The sequence below is a fragment of the Podarcis raffonei genome, chromosome 17 (genome assembly GCF_027172205.1).
Source record: "Podarcis raffonei isolate rPodRaf1 chromosome 17, rPodRaf1.pri, whole genome shotgun sequence".
NCBI lineage: Eukaryota > Metazoa > Chordata > Lepidosauria > Squamata > Lacertidae > Podarcis > Podarcis raffonei.
Window position 1 is genome coordinate 38300625 of NC_070618.1, and position 16577 is coordinate 38317201.

Sequence of the window (16577 nt, forward strand, 5' to 3'; positions counted from 1 at the left end):
ATCCCCGCCCCAAGACAGCAACCAAACATGCTATTTCTCATCTATGAGATACAGTCCAGGAAATGTTTACCCCTGAATCTGCTGACTCTATAAACTGTATCTCATCTGTCATAAACCTGGCATCTCCACTGGTTCTACCATTACTGCCTAGCCCTGTTTTCATGACCTTGTCTCATTTCATAATCTTGTCTCATTTTATCAAGGAGAACCCCCTGAACTCAGCTATAATCTGTTAGAATTCTCTGCATGTGTTAATTTCTGTTCTGCAAGATCTGATGCATGAAGACGTTCCCTTTTGTAGAAGATGAGGAGTCAACAATGGCACTGTAACCATGCAAAATCATAAAATGCTCTGAAGACCATAAGACAAACCAATCCTTCCTAAAATGAATTGTGTTTGAGGGAAGCATGTTGCTGAATGTCTTGTGCCAAGTGATTCAGGTGTGCGTGTTTTCCCAGAAGAGACACGTTCCCATCCACCTGACACCCCCCCGTTCCCACTAGAATCAACCTTATCTCTGCTCTTGTAATTGTAATCATCAGCCAAGAGTTAAGTAACTGGGTCTTGTGTTATGCACACTCAACAGGGCTTTGGGCTTGGGCTTCTTGAACAAGCATTGCCATCAGCAGAATGCCACAAAGCAAACTGCTTAAAAAACTGAAGGGAATTGCAAAAGCAGCTTGTGACATTGGACAGGAGGGAATTACCACTGTTCAAGGTGGGGGGAAGTGAAAACCCCCACATGGTATGCCCAAACACTCAAATTTACAAAAATATATAGCAATTACTTTGATCCAAGACGTAAACTGGGGTAAACCTAATCCCTTCCTATTTTCCCCAAATTTGTGGGAACTGAGCTGTCTTCACATACTCAACCAGGCATGTGGGAGCCTGGTGTGCAATGTGTGCAAACACCAGGAGCCACTTGGGCAAGGCCAGTCGCATGGGTTGCCTGCAATGACTGCAATGACTGAAGGAGGCCTAATTCAAGGGACAGATTCCAAAGCTATGGCCAGGGCTGTAAGAACACTGCTATTCTGCGTAATGAAAGGAACTGTGCAGAGCTGGCTAGTGGATACCAATTGGAGCGGCTGATAGAGCTCTTTAGTGATCATTGGGTGGAGCTTCAGTCTCCTTTGCATATCTCTTTGTTCCTTCCCAGTAGCAGCCAGTATGGTGGGGAGGGGCAACTCTCCTGCCACCAGCATTATCGCAGTTCACACGGGCAGGGCTGGGGCGGGGTGGTGGGGAGATCGCAGCTGTGTGGGTGCACTGACAGGGGTGCTGGTTTGGCTCTGCCGGTGCATCTGCACAGCCCAGACCTCACCACAATGCTGCTCCACCAGAGCCCCATTCAGCGAAGCTGCACCGAAGCTGGTGATGGGATGGCTGTTCTGTAGTCCTGTCCCACCACACAGGTTGCTATCACTCTTCCCCGTCACTTCCAGAAGTAGATATACAAATGACACAAAATAAAAGAAACCATGTAAAGGTGCTTAATTTACACAGATTGCAGATATCAGCTTTTCTTGGCACAGAACTGGGGTTACCTGGATGCAGAATTTTGCTTATTTTAGCACACACAGCCCTGGTCATGCTTGCACTTGGATCTCCTCCCTTCTCTTGCTTCTGGTTGGTGGAGTTGACTGAATGGGAATTCGAATCTTTAAACAAAGTCCTTTGCAGCTGCCTAGTAACTGGATGACATGCTCCTTAACCACTTCCAGATCAGCCCCAAATGGGTGGGAGTGCATCCTGCCGTTGCTAAGAAACCATACAAGGCTTCTCCCCTAGTGTTGCAGTTTCTGCCAGAGATAGAAAAACAGCAATTGCTCATTGGCATGTATGCAGATCTCCTCATACCCTAGTAATGAGCCAAGGCTCAGTAACTAATCAACCAGGTATCAAAAGATGCTTAAATTGGGAGCCTCGAGACCTGCACTGGACTACAATTCCCATAATCCCTGGCCATTGGCCATGCTGGCTAGGGATGATGGGAGTTGGAGTCCAACAACATCTGGAGGACCACAGATTTACCATCCCAACCAAAAGCATACACAGTGATCAGTTTGTAACAAATTTAGTATAAAGTCATCTACCTTACCATTACACGTACATCATTTTGTTAATTGCTTTCTATTTGTTATTGCTCAGGTTTTTTAAGAACCCAATTATATTATAAGGTGCATATTTCTTTTCTGAGAGTGGGTGATACACATTTCAGCTGCTGAGCTCCCAAAATACTACCAATAGATATAAAGGGATTAAACACCTGGACATTTCTGTAATAATACCTAAGAAATTATTTCAATAATACATCTTTAATACTGCAAATACTAATGAAACAGTCTTTTCCTTCATTACAACCTCAAAAGCTATGTAGCAATTTCTAGCATATTATATTGATCTTAAATGGGCTCAACCACTATTGATAATGGATTTCAAATACACCTTTTTAAAAGCCCAAACAACTGATGAGGAACAATATTCCAGATGGTAGCCTGCCAAGGTGGTTTAGAGAACAGGGTGCTGAATTCAGTACTGGGGGAAATTGTTTCCAAATCTTAACCAGGAATCTCACTCAGTGACTTTGGATCAGTCATTATCCTCTCCATCTACCCTGGCCTGAAGGATTGTTAAGAGCATCACAGCCAGCCCAACACATTTTTCTACCTGGGGCAGAACAGCAAACAGTACCTGCTCCCCAAGTCCAGGTGTCTAGGACCCTAGACTGGCCAAGTTATTTTGGCACCCACGGCAGAAAGTCCCATAAGTGCCATTCATCCCATGGAAGTAAAAATAGAGCAATAAACGAAAAAGTAACATTGGCTAGTTTTTCATGGCACCCAGACTCTGCTGCCTAAGGCAGCTGCTGAACTCCGCCAAACAGTAGGGAATGAAATGGAGAAAATCGCGATCCAGCTGCCCTGAACTCCTTGGAGAAACAGAGAAAAATGTGGTGAATGAATAAACAACACTACTATTCCATGTTCCATGTTCCAAAAGTAGGGGAACCTATGTAACTAGGAAGAGAGTTGAGGAGAGCTTCCCCGCTTTTGTGGCTATCTTTCAGTCCCTAATGAAGGCTGGGCCATAAATGCCTAAAATAAAATACATCGGTATCAACTGAAGGTATGAATGGACTAGTAACTCTTTGCAAACCTATTTACAAGGCTGAGCTAAATAAAGAATGTGCAGTAGGCAGCTGGGAGCAATGAGGGATACAGGGAATGTGGACTTTTAAGGCCTGCAGCTCATGCCGGAATCTGTTACAAGGACAAACATTAAATCCTAAAGTGCCCCCTAAAGGTACAGTATATAGAGATGTTCTCTCACTTCTGTTTGTTGAGTGCCCAACTGCTTCTGGATTCAGTCCCATCATATAACATTCACAAAGCATCCTCTTGAAAACAGCCACACCTGAATAATTCTGAATTTTTAGCATCCATTTACAAACAGCTAAATTTTTGCTGCTGCACTAGTACCAGGAAATCCTGAATTCCTGGACAGGTGTAACTTGAATACAGAGCTAACTCATGCTCTGGCAATTTATGCACACACCTGCCCCCCCCCACATTACTTGCTCTTTGTGGGGCTGCCCTTGAAAATGGCCTTGAAACTTCAACTGGTGCAGTAGGCGGCTGCCAGACTGCTAACCAGCTCTGGCAGCTGGAATCATTCTGGAATACTTGTACTGGTTACCTATACACTAGGCCAAATTCAAGGTGTTAGTGATGACTTATAAAACCCTGAATGACTCGGGACCTGGATAGCAAAAGGAGCGCCCCTCCCAGAACTAGACTTCCCGTGTTTAAGATCTTTATACTGTGGTGTGGGAAGGGGTCTTCTCTGTGGTGATGCCCTGTTTATGTCACACACTGAGGGACAGTTGTTGCTGACTCTGCCTTTGTTTGTTCTAACTTAAGATGTAGCTGTATACCAAGGCTTTAAAAAGATGTTAGTTCAGACAGGATTACGGCAGAAGGAAGGAAATATTCTGCACAGCAAGGATGGGGAACCTTTGGCTCTCCAGGTGTTGCAGGGCTACAATTCCCATAATCCCCACTGGCTGAGGCTGATGGGAGTTTGAGTCCAGCAGCATCCCGAAGGCCACAGGATCCCCACTCCTGTCCTACAGTCTTAAAGGCAATAACTGCTGTTATTATTAATATTTTATCTGCTCTGCCATTCTGGGTAGTGCATTGTTGTTCGTATTAAACCTTTGTGGTTTTAAAAAAATCCAGTTTCAGTACATGTTAAACATAAATTTAAATTTTACCACAAAACAGGTATTGAAATGTGTAATTCGTGTCAATATTTGAATTTCCAAATGTGTTTTATGCTAAATTATGTATCTCTTTAATGCATTTTGATCCATTATTTGAGATGGGAATTGTATATCACAAAATTCAGAGAAGTGCAAAATGTGAAAGGCAAATATGTTCTAGTCCATCATATGCAAATGGGCTCAGTTCACTTAAAATTCTCCCTTATTCCTGGACACAAAGAGGCTGCTACTTCCTAACCATGTCTGTAGCTAGGATATCCAGCCTAGATTTCTGTTTCACATGAGCTTCTGCTTTTCTGCTTAAGAGAAAACTCTTTGCCGTCACCAAGGGTCATTCTTACACTCGTGAAAATATGCAGTCAGACCAGTGGCCTAGTTAACCCTGTTGTCTGTTGACAGGGACCACACAGAGATGACAGGCGGACTCTCTAGCAAGGCAAGCTTCTCAAACTGGACCCCTTCCCTGTTATTAGTCTCTGCTCCCTGGTATTCAGAGGCATACTATCTCTGAATACCATTCGTAAACCTATCTTCAATTTGTTTACCAAATCTGCTTTAAAGCCATCACAATGCCATGTGGGCCTGAGTTCCTCAGGACAAATTAAGCACTGCGTGAAGAAGCATTTAGCCATCTTTGAAACTGTTGTTTTCACTTTGAAAAATGATGTGACATATTTTGAAAACTCAGAAATTGCTATGAAATAATAACAAACTATTTAAAGTTTTACTAGTGGCAATCATTTGTTCCTATTATTATTATCAGCAACAGCAGCAACAGCAGCAGCAGCAAGGCAGACGAGAAGGCACCACCATAAAGTGAATGCAGCCGTCACGGCTCAGTGTCAAACTGCAGAGACACAGAACGGGTAACCTGATACCTTTTATTGGACCAACTTTCACGCACATACACCAAAAGAAGTTTGTCCAGCAAAACAAATCTCTTTCCTCATCTCTTTCCTTGGAACCAATAGATCAATAATCTCTGCAACTTGCTGGGAGGAGGTAACAGGTAGCATTCCACTAGAATGGCACCATTTCGTAATGACTTGAGTGAAGGAAACTCATCTGATCTTTCCGATAATTAAAACATATAAATGTTGCTAGTTGCAACGACTGCAGAGGATGTGATTTTAAATCTAAAATGATTTTGGTTTATTTGAGTACCAGGCTGGAAGCAATAAAATTAAATTGAGCACATTCAAACCATTACATATGAGAAATAAAAACAAAATGAGTGACAGTTATCTTGGCTTAGGAGCTGCTGTGGAATATCATATGTAAGCTACATGGAAATATGAGCACCATTTAGGGCTTAGCTGGACTATTGCATCTGTTTTGGTCAACATAATTTAAGGAGCAAACAAGCAAATTTGAGATTATTTGTGTTAGCAGCAAGGATTAGAAATGGTTTGAACATGAGACTAGTGAAATATTATTTATTTTATTTCATAAAAATTATATACCACTTGACTGTAAAAAACCCAAAAAACCCTAACCCTCAAAGCACTTTATAACAAGAAAAACAAACAATGACATTATCGGTAAAAACCATTAAAACAACTATTTTAAGCATTCAAATTTCCCCAACCCCATATTCAGGTGAATTGTTCTACAGGGATTCACAGGGGCTCTCTAGGGTAGTCTGGTTGGCAAAGGTTGCTCTAGGGTTTCAGTGAGAAGGGGGGGGGGAGATGCTGCTCAGGATGCAGGGCCGGCCCACCCATGAGACAAGGTGAGACAACTGCCTCAGGTGACAGGATCCACAGGGGCAGCAGATCCCAATGCAGATCTTTCTTTCCCCTCTTGCTCCTGACGTAGACCTTCACTTCCCACTTCTTCTCTAGCAGGGAGAGCGGAGGCATTTTGTCATTTGCCTCACGTGCCAAAATGTCTCAGAGAATGTTGGGCAAAGGGGTATTGAGAAGCTTTCATTGGGGTGGTATTTTTGCTGTTATTTGAATTATGTTTTTGTATTGTTAAGGTTTACTATGAATGATGAGAGATTTGTTTGATTTTATTATATGATTCTCAATGAGAATGTTTTCATTAACATATTATTTGAATATTTAAATATTGCCATATTTTGTAATTGCAAATCATGTAATCCCCCCTCCCCTTGTCGTAAACCACCTTAAGCATGGGAAAGCAACATGCAAATAAATGGGGATGTTTCTTGGAGATGCTGGGGGTCAATCCTGGGACCTTTTGCATGCAACCTGCTATGCTCTGCCACTCAGCTGTGGCTCTTGTTAGGTTGCAGCCTGCAGGATTTTTCTATAGAACAAAAGGTATGTAGGTACCTGCACAGGTGTGTATTGATGCGCAGGTGGGCATGCAAATGAATAGATTTGATACCGATCAATGTCTGCTTTGTGCATCACCTTGAGGAGCCTTATGGCCAAAGAGCAGACCCAAAATGTTATAGATAAATAAATATTGTGTGGCCAGATCTTCTGGGCACCTCAGTGGAGGAATCTGGTCATTGGTGTGGGCTGTCACAGCAGCCCTGTGGGGCCCCCTCCCCTGTCAGGAAGGGGCGCTATTAGAAGATGGAGAGAGTGGGCAAGAGTTGCAGGAGGAAGAAAAAGGGAGGGAGGGAGGGAGGGAGGGAGGCAGACAGATGGACCAACGGAGGAGGAGCAGCAGAGCAGACCTGACCCCAATGGCCACGTAAGAAGTCACTGGCAGAGTGTGAAAAGTGACAAAAAGCAAACTTTTTGAGTTTCTGGTCCATGGTCTCTCCCAGCTTTAGTGGCTCCGATACACCTCCTTGCCAAGGGCGCAAGGGAGCCCAATACATTTCTGTTGCTGTTTGATCCATCTGAGCGCTAAAGAGCAGTTTCCCCGGGGAAAACAGTGGGACGAGAGAAAATGTGAAAAAGCCCTAAGTCTAAGGCAGCTTCCCAGGCTCGTAATGGCATAAGAATTGGCCAGGCTGTTCTCTCCCTCACCCCCTTCTGGTCAACCCCTATTTATATCCAGCAGCATTGATGGTGGTTCCCATGGCCTCCTCCCTCCCCCTTTATAGCCACACAACAACCCTGCGAAGCAGATGAATCGGAGAGGTCAGGACTGCTCAGGCGGACCCAACAAGCTTTATGGCGGAGCAGACATGCATGAATCAGGGCCTCAGAGCTGACTCACTACCATACGCTACTCCACACTGGCTCAGAATTCACTGCTTCTGCTGGGGGCTTTTCAAAATTAAATCTGGCAATCTTGGCTAAATATATCCATTATACTGCTTTCTGCCTGATTTCAATCCACATCAAGGTCTGAGTGACCACTCAGACTTCCCCCTGTTTCTGAAGTCCAGAGGTGAGAGTGTAGGTCCTTCATTGGGGTTGACACCCAACCTGTGTAAGACAGAATTGTCCCTTATTCCAATGTAAAATGCTATGTCCTGTATTGATTCAATACAGGATGCAGTTTATATTTCCCCTACTTCCTCTGCACTCCCTCTTCCTCCCTCCCCGCCCCCGCTCTCGCTTCTTTTCTTTTTTCTCCTTGCTCCCTCTCCTCATCCTGCAAGGAGGAGGAGGGCTTGTTGCCCCTTCCAGTTCTTGCTGCTTTGGCTGGGCTAAGGAGACCATCCACAGAGCTGCAGCCTGGAAGTGCTGGGCCCAGTCCCTCAGAGAGCAACAGGTTCTGAGTCTCTAGAAACAAACAGTTTTGTGTCACTGTAGCTCAGAAGCCCCAGTTCTGAACTCGATCTGCATGATATTTGAGAGAGGAGGAGCGTGGGGGAGAAGTCGTTCCCCACAAGGCATGTCCTCCCCCCCCCCCACACCCTTAATGTTTTTTCTTGCTAAAGTGCCACAACTCACATGTTGGAAGGCTCCTCTGACTAGCCTGTCAGGGAGAAGGGAATATATTTGTATGAAAAAGCCCTCCATTGTGAGAACCTGCAGTCTGAAGTGACAAAAGTCCAGATGCAGGTACCATATATCCTTCAACTATCATGAGGCAGCTGTTTCCAGAATGGGGACTTAGCTTGGCTTCCATGCCTTCTCCTTCCACACCACAGGGCTTGCACATCCAGCTCCCTTAGGCAACTGTCCATAGCACTAGCAGAGCCATTAACAGGCCATTAACACTTTAAGGGATGCTTTTTCCACAACTCACAGGAGAGAAAGTAAACATGGTGCTCTCCAGCTGTCCTGGACTTCAGCTCCCATCATCCTTGACAGACTGGCCAAGCTGATGAGAGATATAGTTCAGCAACCTCTGCAGACCCCGGGTGAGGAGAAGCACCACATTCTCACAGTAACAACACCAGGTTTATTTAAGGATTCCAGTTGACTCCTGTTCTTATTCAAACTGCAATAGCTTATTCAATGCAATAGCTTAAATTGGACAGTACTAAATTGCATTCATGGGCATCATGTGAGTATTTCTTTTAATTATTATCGTATGATTGCTAAACCATTCTGCTGTAAGGAATAGTTTTAGTGAAAGACATTGCAACCCCTAAACTGGTAAAGGGGTAGTTGGAAGGGCATAATGCCCTAGGAAGGCCTGTGAGCAATTTGGCAGGGTTCGCTCATTTCTCGCCTTCATTTATCCTCAGGTTTAGTTAACACAGTCAACTGAAAGAGGCAGAAAAACTTTTTCCATAATTTAGATTATGGGTGGGGTGGGGTGGAGGATAAGAAGGATGTTAAACGTTTGAATGGCACCCTGCCATGGAGCAAAGCAGCACTGCTGCAGCTGGCAATGACTGACACCACCTCAGATTCCCAGAGAATGGCCTAGAATTGAATCCCATGGTGCAGCCTTCCAGCTCACTATTTCTCTCTCTGAGCCAAACTGCACATTGGCTCCACATTTTTCTGCCATCCCTGCTGCCTAGCTCAAGGGCTAAAGAGACAAACTCCAATGGGTGTTACCGTATTTTTCTCTCTATAACACGCAGCTTTTTTTCTCCTAAAAAGGAAGGGGAAATGTCTGTGCGTGTTATTGAGCGAATGTGTGGTCCCTGGAGCCGACTAGGGTGAGCGCAGGAACAAAAATCAGGCAAAAATCAAATCGCGTGTCGGAGAAGGGAAACCTGAAAAGAGGAAGTTGCTGCTTTCCTGCATTTTGCCTCAGGGTCTTACTGCCCACCTGCTTGTGTTTCGTTGCTGTGTTTGCTCAAACGGAACAAAGAGCAGGCAAATCCCCTCCCCTCCAGGCAAGCAGAGGGGAAAGCAGAGCGTCCTTCCTTCTAATTCCTCTCCCTGCTCCTCACAGGCAGCCAGAAAACATGCAGGTGGGAGAGGGGGAGAGAGAGAGAGAGGGCTGGCTTGGGTGGGGGGACTTTTGCCCTTCTTTCCTCCCTCCCGTTAAATCCCTCTCCTGCATTCTTAGCCAGCTGCTTCTCTGCACACCCCTCTCATGCTCCTTGTCCCTTCTGTGTTTTTCCTTCCCTCCCCACTTAAAATGTAGTTACAAAGCATGGATCCACATGGATCCTCAGGATCTTTGCATTGGGTCACCCCAAATTCACCATCAGATCACATAGCATGTCCATGGCTACAGCCTGCCCCCCCAAAATCACGCACCCACTGTTGCCTGGGGCTGCAATGGTGCAAAAACGTGGTTAAAAAGCATGGATCCACATGGATCCTCAGGATCTTTGCATTGGGTCACCCCAAATTCACCATCAGATCACATAGCATGTCCATGGCTACAGCCTGCACCAAAAAAATCACGCACCCACTGTTGCCTGGAGCCACAATGGTGCAAAAACGTGGTTACAAAGCATGGATCCACAGGGATTCTCAGGATTTTTGCATTGGGTCACCCCAAATTCACCATCAGATCACATGTCTGTGGCCACAGCATGAAGCACAAAAATGATACATCCACTGTTTCATTCAGAATTCCCCCCCCCCTGTTTTCCTCCTCTAAAAACGATGTGCGTGTTATGGTCAGGTGCGTGTTATAGAGCGAAAAATACGGTACATTCCAAAAACTGGAGAGAGGTTCTTAGTTATCAGGAACGCATCTCCTGCCGTTCGCTTTCACTGATGAAAAATGATCATTAGTAAGTAATAAAGGATGGTCAGCCAACATTCCCACAGCACCTTCCGGACTGCAAAAGTTGCCAGAGCTGGGATCTGTGTGAGCTCCCTGTTCACCCTGTGGTTGCTTCCTTTGTTCTCAGACCACAGCCAGGTACGACCATCTGCCAGGCCAAATGTGCTTGCTTAGCTTGCTCTGAACACCAGCTACACCTGGCGAATAAGAAGGTGTGCATTCACAAAGCTTTTAAAGTACTCCTGCAGGTTTAAGAACAACATATAGCACTTTGGAGTGCTGCTAGTTCTGGAAACTCACTAGTTGTGCACACGCCGACGCATGGGAACAATTAAATGGGCATATGCACTAGGCATGCATGCAAACAGAGGCATACCTGGGCCCCCTTGGCAAGGAGCTGTATTGGTACCTCACCCCCATCCCTTGTGCCCTTGGCAAAGAGCAGCCTGGGAAGTGTGCAGACAGCATACTCCTAGCCCCTCTCCAGAGGTGGTTTTTTTGCACCCGCTCTGGGCCTGCACCCTTGGCAGGTACCCCCCTCATGCAAAAAAGACACATATCCCTCTGCTTGACAACAATGTACAAATAACATTGCTGCTTACCTATCTCCCTGTTTATCTGCCCAGCATCTACTGTATATATTAACACACTGCACACTGTTAAAATATTATTTGCCATTTGTTCTTGAATAAATACAAGAAAGGGCCTTTAAACTTTGCTAAAAATCTCACCACTGCTTTTAAAATCTCACCTTTGCTTACAACTGAAATCTAAAATGGCAGATTTGCAAGTAGGTATTCCAATGAAAGATGCTCACACAGTTATTTGGTAACCATGGTGAGCAGCCTGAAACAGAGTCAGAGGAAAGGCTGAAGGGGGGGGGGTAGATTGAGAAAAGGCTGGAGCAAGCCAGCAAGTCAAGTATGGCCCATCGCTGATGGTGGACCACCAGTGATTTGCAGCCCTGACTTTTAGCCTGTTCTGTCAAGCATAGATTCCCCCCCAACCCCGAGAGCTGTTTATACAACACACTCTCTTGGTCTCTATTATTTATATTAACTGTTTTTCTTAATAACTGTTAATATTGCTGCATTTGTCAGGTTTGATTTTTAGATTATTATAACCCCTGGCTCTTCCAGACTGTTTTCAGGTGGGATTCAATCACATAATGACAAATGCAGGTTGTACACTTGTAGCTGCCTGTGAACCCCCTTCCCCCAAACACAGGACTTTTTGCAATCTGGAAAGTGACAGAGAAACTGGAAAGTGTGAGCTAAGACTGGCTTTGATGCAGCAGCATTTAACCTTCTCACAAACAGATCAGAATGAACATTCATTAAATAACCAACTTGCCTGATCTCCCTGTACACAAATCAGGATAAAAGCTCATTAAACAGGTTGTCTGGAAGTGCCCAGTCCCAAATATGACATGATCTACAGCAAAATATGCCTCAGTGGGAATCACAAAATTACATATGCTTTGAGACTACAGATCCCACGGCTGAGCATGACTTAGGGTGAAAAATATACGTATGTGAGGATATGCAGCCTCAAGAATACAACCCCATGTACATCACTACATTACGCATATAAGTGACTTATGTGAGAGGCAAAAAAACCCAAACGAATGATTGCAAGTGGAGAGCAAGAATTGCCTCCAGGGACCCTTGTTCTATTTCTTTTAGGCTATAGAACACCAGCAATGCTCATTGAAAGGAAATTCCAGGAGAGCCCTTTATAGTGTCCTTGGAAAGAAGAAGAGTGCTGCAGATTTCTAGTGCTTTTGCCATATCATCTGAAAAGCATGCTCAGCATTTTGTGACATTTCAGTCAGTCCTAAAAAAGGCATAACACACTATAGATCTTGAAAGTTTTCTTATGGACCAACATGGCTGCTTTGATTCTTATAACAACAACAATTCCTATTATTCAGTCAATAAAAAGTCTCCAAGTGACACCCTATCTGGTTTACATTCTGGAAGAAGCAGGCAGAGAGCAAGGCAGAAAGTTATAGTTGTTAAAGGAACATCATCTCCCCAAAAGTAACACCACTTAAGAGACAGTACTGGTATTTAGCAGTATTTAAACATATGAAGAAAGAAAGAAAGAAAGAAAGAAAGAAAGAAAGAAAGAAAGAATGAATAAATATACACCATGCCTTCTCTCCTCTACCACTACTACACCAAACAACCTTGCTTGGTAGCCAGATGCTGTTCAACTACAACTTTGATCAGCCTCGGTCAGAATGGCCACTAGGCTACCCCTCATCTCACCTGGTGTAAATGTAAGCGCTTCATCCAATCTCATTCACCTGAGCTGCAAGATCTGCAGACAGTGGAGTCCTGTACAGCTTGCAATATTGTTTTGTGGCATTTCGGCTGGTCTAAGAAAGACAGTGTGTATATCTGTGTTGTGTATTATAATGTTTTAATTATAGGTGCTATAATATGTTTTTTGAGACCTGTCTGTTTTATGTTTGTTTGTTTTTGGCTATAACCTGTATTTGGTTGACAAATAAAATCTGATGCTGATGAAATTGCCCTAATGCAGATTTCTTTTGGAATCTTTCTTCCGGGCCGAGGCCTTTACATTTGACTTCTCACTTTACGGCTCTCCTAGATTCTGAGACAGGCGGGTAAAGGTGTCCCTAGGAGGGCCGTTGGCTAAATGGGCTTCAGATGAGGGCAGTGAGGGCACTTGGCACTCCATTCCCTGCTGGGGCCTCCTGTTCCACAACCCCTGTACTCTCAGGGAGCTCTTGCTATAATTAACTGCAGCCAGCTGGAAATTCCGCTCATCTGTTCCTATGAGCTCTATTTCCTTGGCCACCTTCTCAGAAGCTTGTAAAAATAATTATGCAAAGGGAAAAAACCTCAAGACTCAAGCAGTGGATGGAGGACTCCCAAGGGTGTGTGAATGCGAAAGTGTGTGTGGGGGTATTCTCTAGAATATTGCTTTTCTGAATTAAAAGGCTAGCTAGCACAAGTTTCCAAACAGGCACAGCTTGGATGCTGTCATGCTGGAATGTCACTACGACTCTGACCAGGAAGGATGCCACCATGTCAGAGATAGCTCAGCTGAGGCTCAACAAAGCAAGGGGAGTGAAGTTGGGGGCACATTCGTTGATTTATTAAATTTAAATCCCAACTTTTCCTCCATGGAGATCAAGCGGGCAAACATGGTTCCTGCCTTCTGATCCTCTCAACAATCCTGTATAGCAGTAAGGAGGGCATAGAATCATAGAATCATAGAATGATAGAGTTGGAAGAGACCACAAGGGCCATCAAGTCCAACCCCCTGCCAAGCAGGAAACACCATCAGAGCACTCCTGACATATGGTTGTCAAGCCTCTGCTTAAAGACCTCCAAAGAAGGAGACTCCACCACACTCCTTGGCAGCATTATTCTGGAAATCCTTGTCAAGATTTTGTGGAACTGTAGCAATCTCCCATTTGGATTTTATGAACATGCAAAGACATACATGGAACAGAAACTAGCAAATATTTGAACTCTATGCATGAACTGATCTATTGGGATTTCTGTTTACTTGGTTGTACTTTATGTGTTTATGTGCAAGAGAAATATTTGATACTGTGATAAATACAGAAGAGCATTGTTTATTTGAATGCAAAACAAAACAATCCTGAATAGCGGGATGACCCATAGTCGCCTTTGACTGTACTTAACCATGCCAGGGTCCTTTGCCTTACCTTTAGGTTAGGCTGAGACTTAAGTCCCTGGCACATGGTCATCCAGTGAGCTTTGTAGCCGAGGGAGGACTGAATCCAGTCCTAGTCCAACACTCTGCTCACTATACCAGAGATTAGGAACGTGTGGCTATCTAGATATTATTCCGTTCCAACTCCCATCAGCCTAAGCCAAGATGGTCAATGATCAAGGATTCATGGGGAAAGCTTCACCTATGGGATTTCTGCCTGGTAGGCACCCATTAAACCGGGGTGCCTGACCTGTAGCCCTCTATATGTTGCTGGACTACAACTCCCATCCTCAGTGGCCATTGGCCATCCTGGCTGGGCTGATAGCTGTGGTTCAGCAACATCTGGAGGGCCGCCACAGAATCTCTGCAAGAAACACAGGTGGCAACTTTACTGAGCCTTATCATTTGAAATAGATTCTGGAGCTGAGATGTGGCAAGCTCTGGTTCAAGCAAGCATTGCTGCTCCGCCACCAGGGCCACAGCCACTCACTGTGGCCTCCCATCTCTGCCCATTTGAGTCTCTGTGTTTGTTGCCTTGCCTTTCTTCCTAAAGTCCGTGGGCTGGGGGAGAGATGGAAATAACCCCAGGACAACGCTGTTCCCTGCCAAAGATGCCCCATCCCAAAGTACACTGTCCAATCGGATTAACGTAGGGAAATCAAGAGAGTGCACTGCTGTTGTGCTTTATTTTATTTACATGACTCATTCACATCAGATTTGGATTTCTCAGTAGATAATTGAAGGGTTTTTATGCAAATAGTTATCACGACCAGATATATATTAGCAAGTGTTCCAGAAATCTCTGAACATTTCTTTGACAGTTTTTCCATAATAAAATATATTGTCGTGGGTGACCTTGGTCTCATAAACAAGGGCAATTCAGGTAACAGGGGTGGGGGTCCAGAACAAGCAACACTGCATCATGCTGAATAATGTCTCAGCTTCCCTGAGACAATTCTGGCAAGCTGAGCACATAAAACAGAGCAGGAATTCACTTGGAGAAGGCGCTCAGAGCAGAAATGACTGGACGTTTCTCCTGCAGCTTCCCCCACCCTCCAGCGCTTGAAATAAATAGGGCATGCAGAAGATTCCTGTGCTGGTGCCACTCACCCTCTCCCTCCCCCACCCCACCCGCCGCCCCATATCTCTATATTTGCAGAAGGGTGTTTCCCAAAGTGGGACATCTGGCTTCCTATGACAATTGGAGCAGCCCAGTAGGTAGGAGCAGATATCGACTCAGGGAAACTGCCGGTTGAGGAGTCTTTCCGCAGCACAGGGAGGCTGCGGGGTTGCAGAGGAGACCTGCTGGGATGGAAAAGAGATGGAAGACTGCAGAGCTTTGTCTGTCCTGTCTGGCAAGGCAAAGTCCCTGGCCAGGCAAAGGGGTGACTTTTCATTCCATGCCCTGGCGAATAGAAGCTGGTGGCAGGCTCACTTCCCAGACATTACGATCATGATTATTTCGATTTATAGCTTGCCCTTCCTCCCCAAGGAGCCCAGGGCAGCAGACACAGCAGTTACAAACTTTGTTAAAAATTCTGAAAACAGTTAAAGGCATTTTGAAGAGAGTTTAAAAAACATTATAAGGACATTAAAAAAATATTTAATTTTCAGTTGCAAAAATACATACAACACTATAGCTTCATATTGTAAGTAAAACAGTTACTTCAGATTTGCCAGGAACAGCACCTTTTGGTCACCAATGCCTAGGTAAACAGGAACATTTAAAATTTTCTCCTGTCAATAGTGAAGGTGGCAGACACACCTCACTTTTGAAGGTCCCAAACTTGGAACCACTATCAGAAGGCCCTGTTACAGGTCAACACAAACCAGGCAGCCCTTAGTGAAGGCACCACCAAGAAGGCTTGAGGTGGTTGATATTGGGGGAGGCCTGTTTTTAGGTACTGGGTCCCAATATATGCTAGTGCTAGCACCCTGAATTTGGCCCAGTAGCTCCTTGTCAGCCAACGCAGTACATTCCGGACAGAGGGTCCCATCAGGCAACAGTGCTTACTAGCATGCACTAGCGGCAGCCTGCAGACCATCTACAAGGGCAGCCCCACATGCAGTGCATGGGAGGAAGTCACCAGGGCATGGACAACGGAGACCACTCTATCCCAATATAGGAATGGCCATGGCTGGTGAACCAGTTCAAGCTGGGCAAAAGCCATCCTAGCCACGTTTGACTCCTGTGACTAGTTGGAATCCAGACCATGAACCTGTTCCTTCAGCAGGAGGGCAGTCCCTCACAGAAGAAGTGGTGCACCTAATTCCCAGACATGGGAACCATCGACCAACAGCACTTCCGTCAGACTCAGTATTTATTGGCTACCATCCAGTCCACCACTGCCTCTAGACACCTGCCCAACACCTTCACAGCTTCTCCTGATTCCAGAGACAAGGAGAGACCAATGTCACTCTACTTCCAAAGCCCAGGGCTGGATCTAGACACATAAAAACAAGCGTTTCAGAAAAACACGTTGCAAACCTCAAAGCGGGAAATCACGTTGGTGAAAGATGGAACTCCACAGCACCATCTGGTGCCACAGT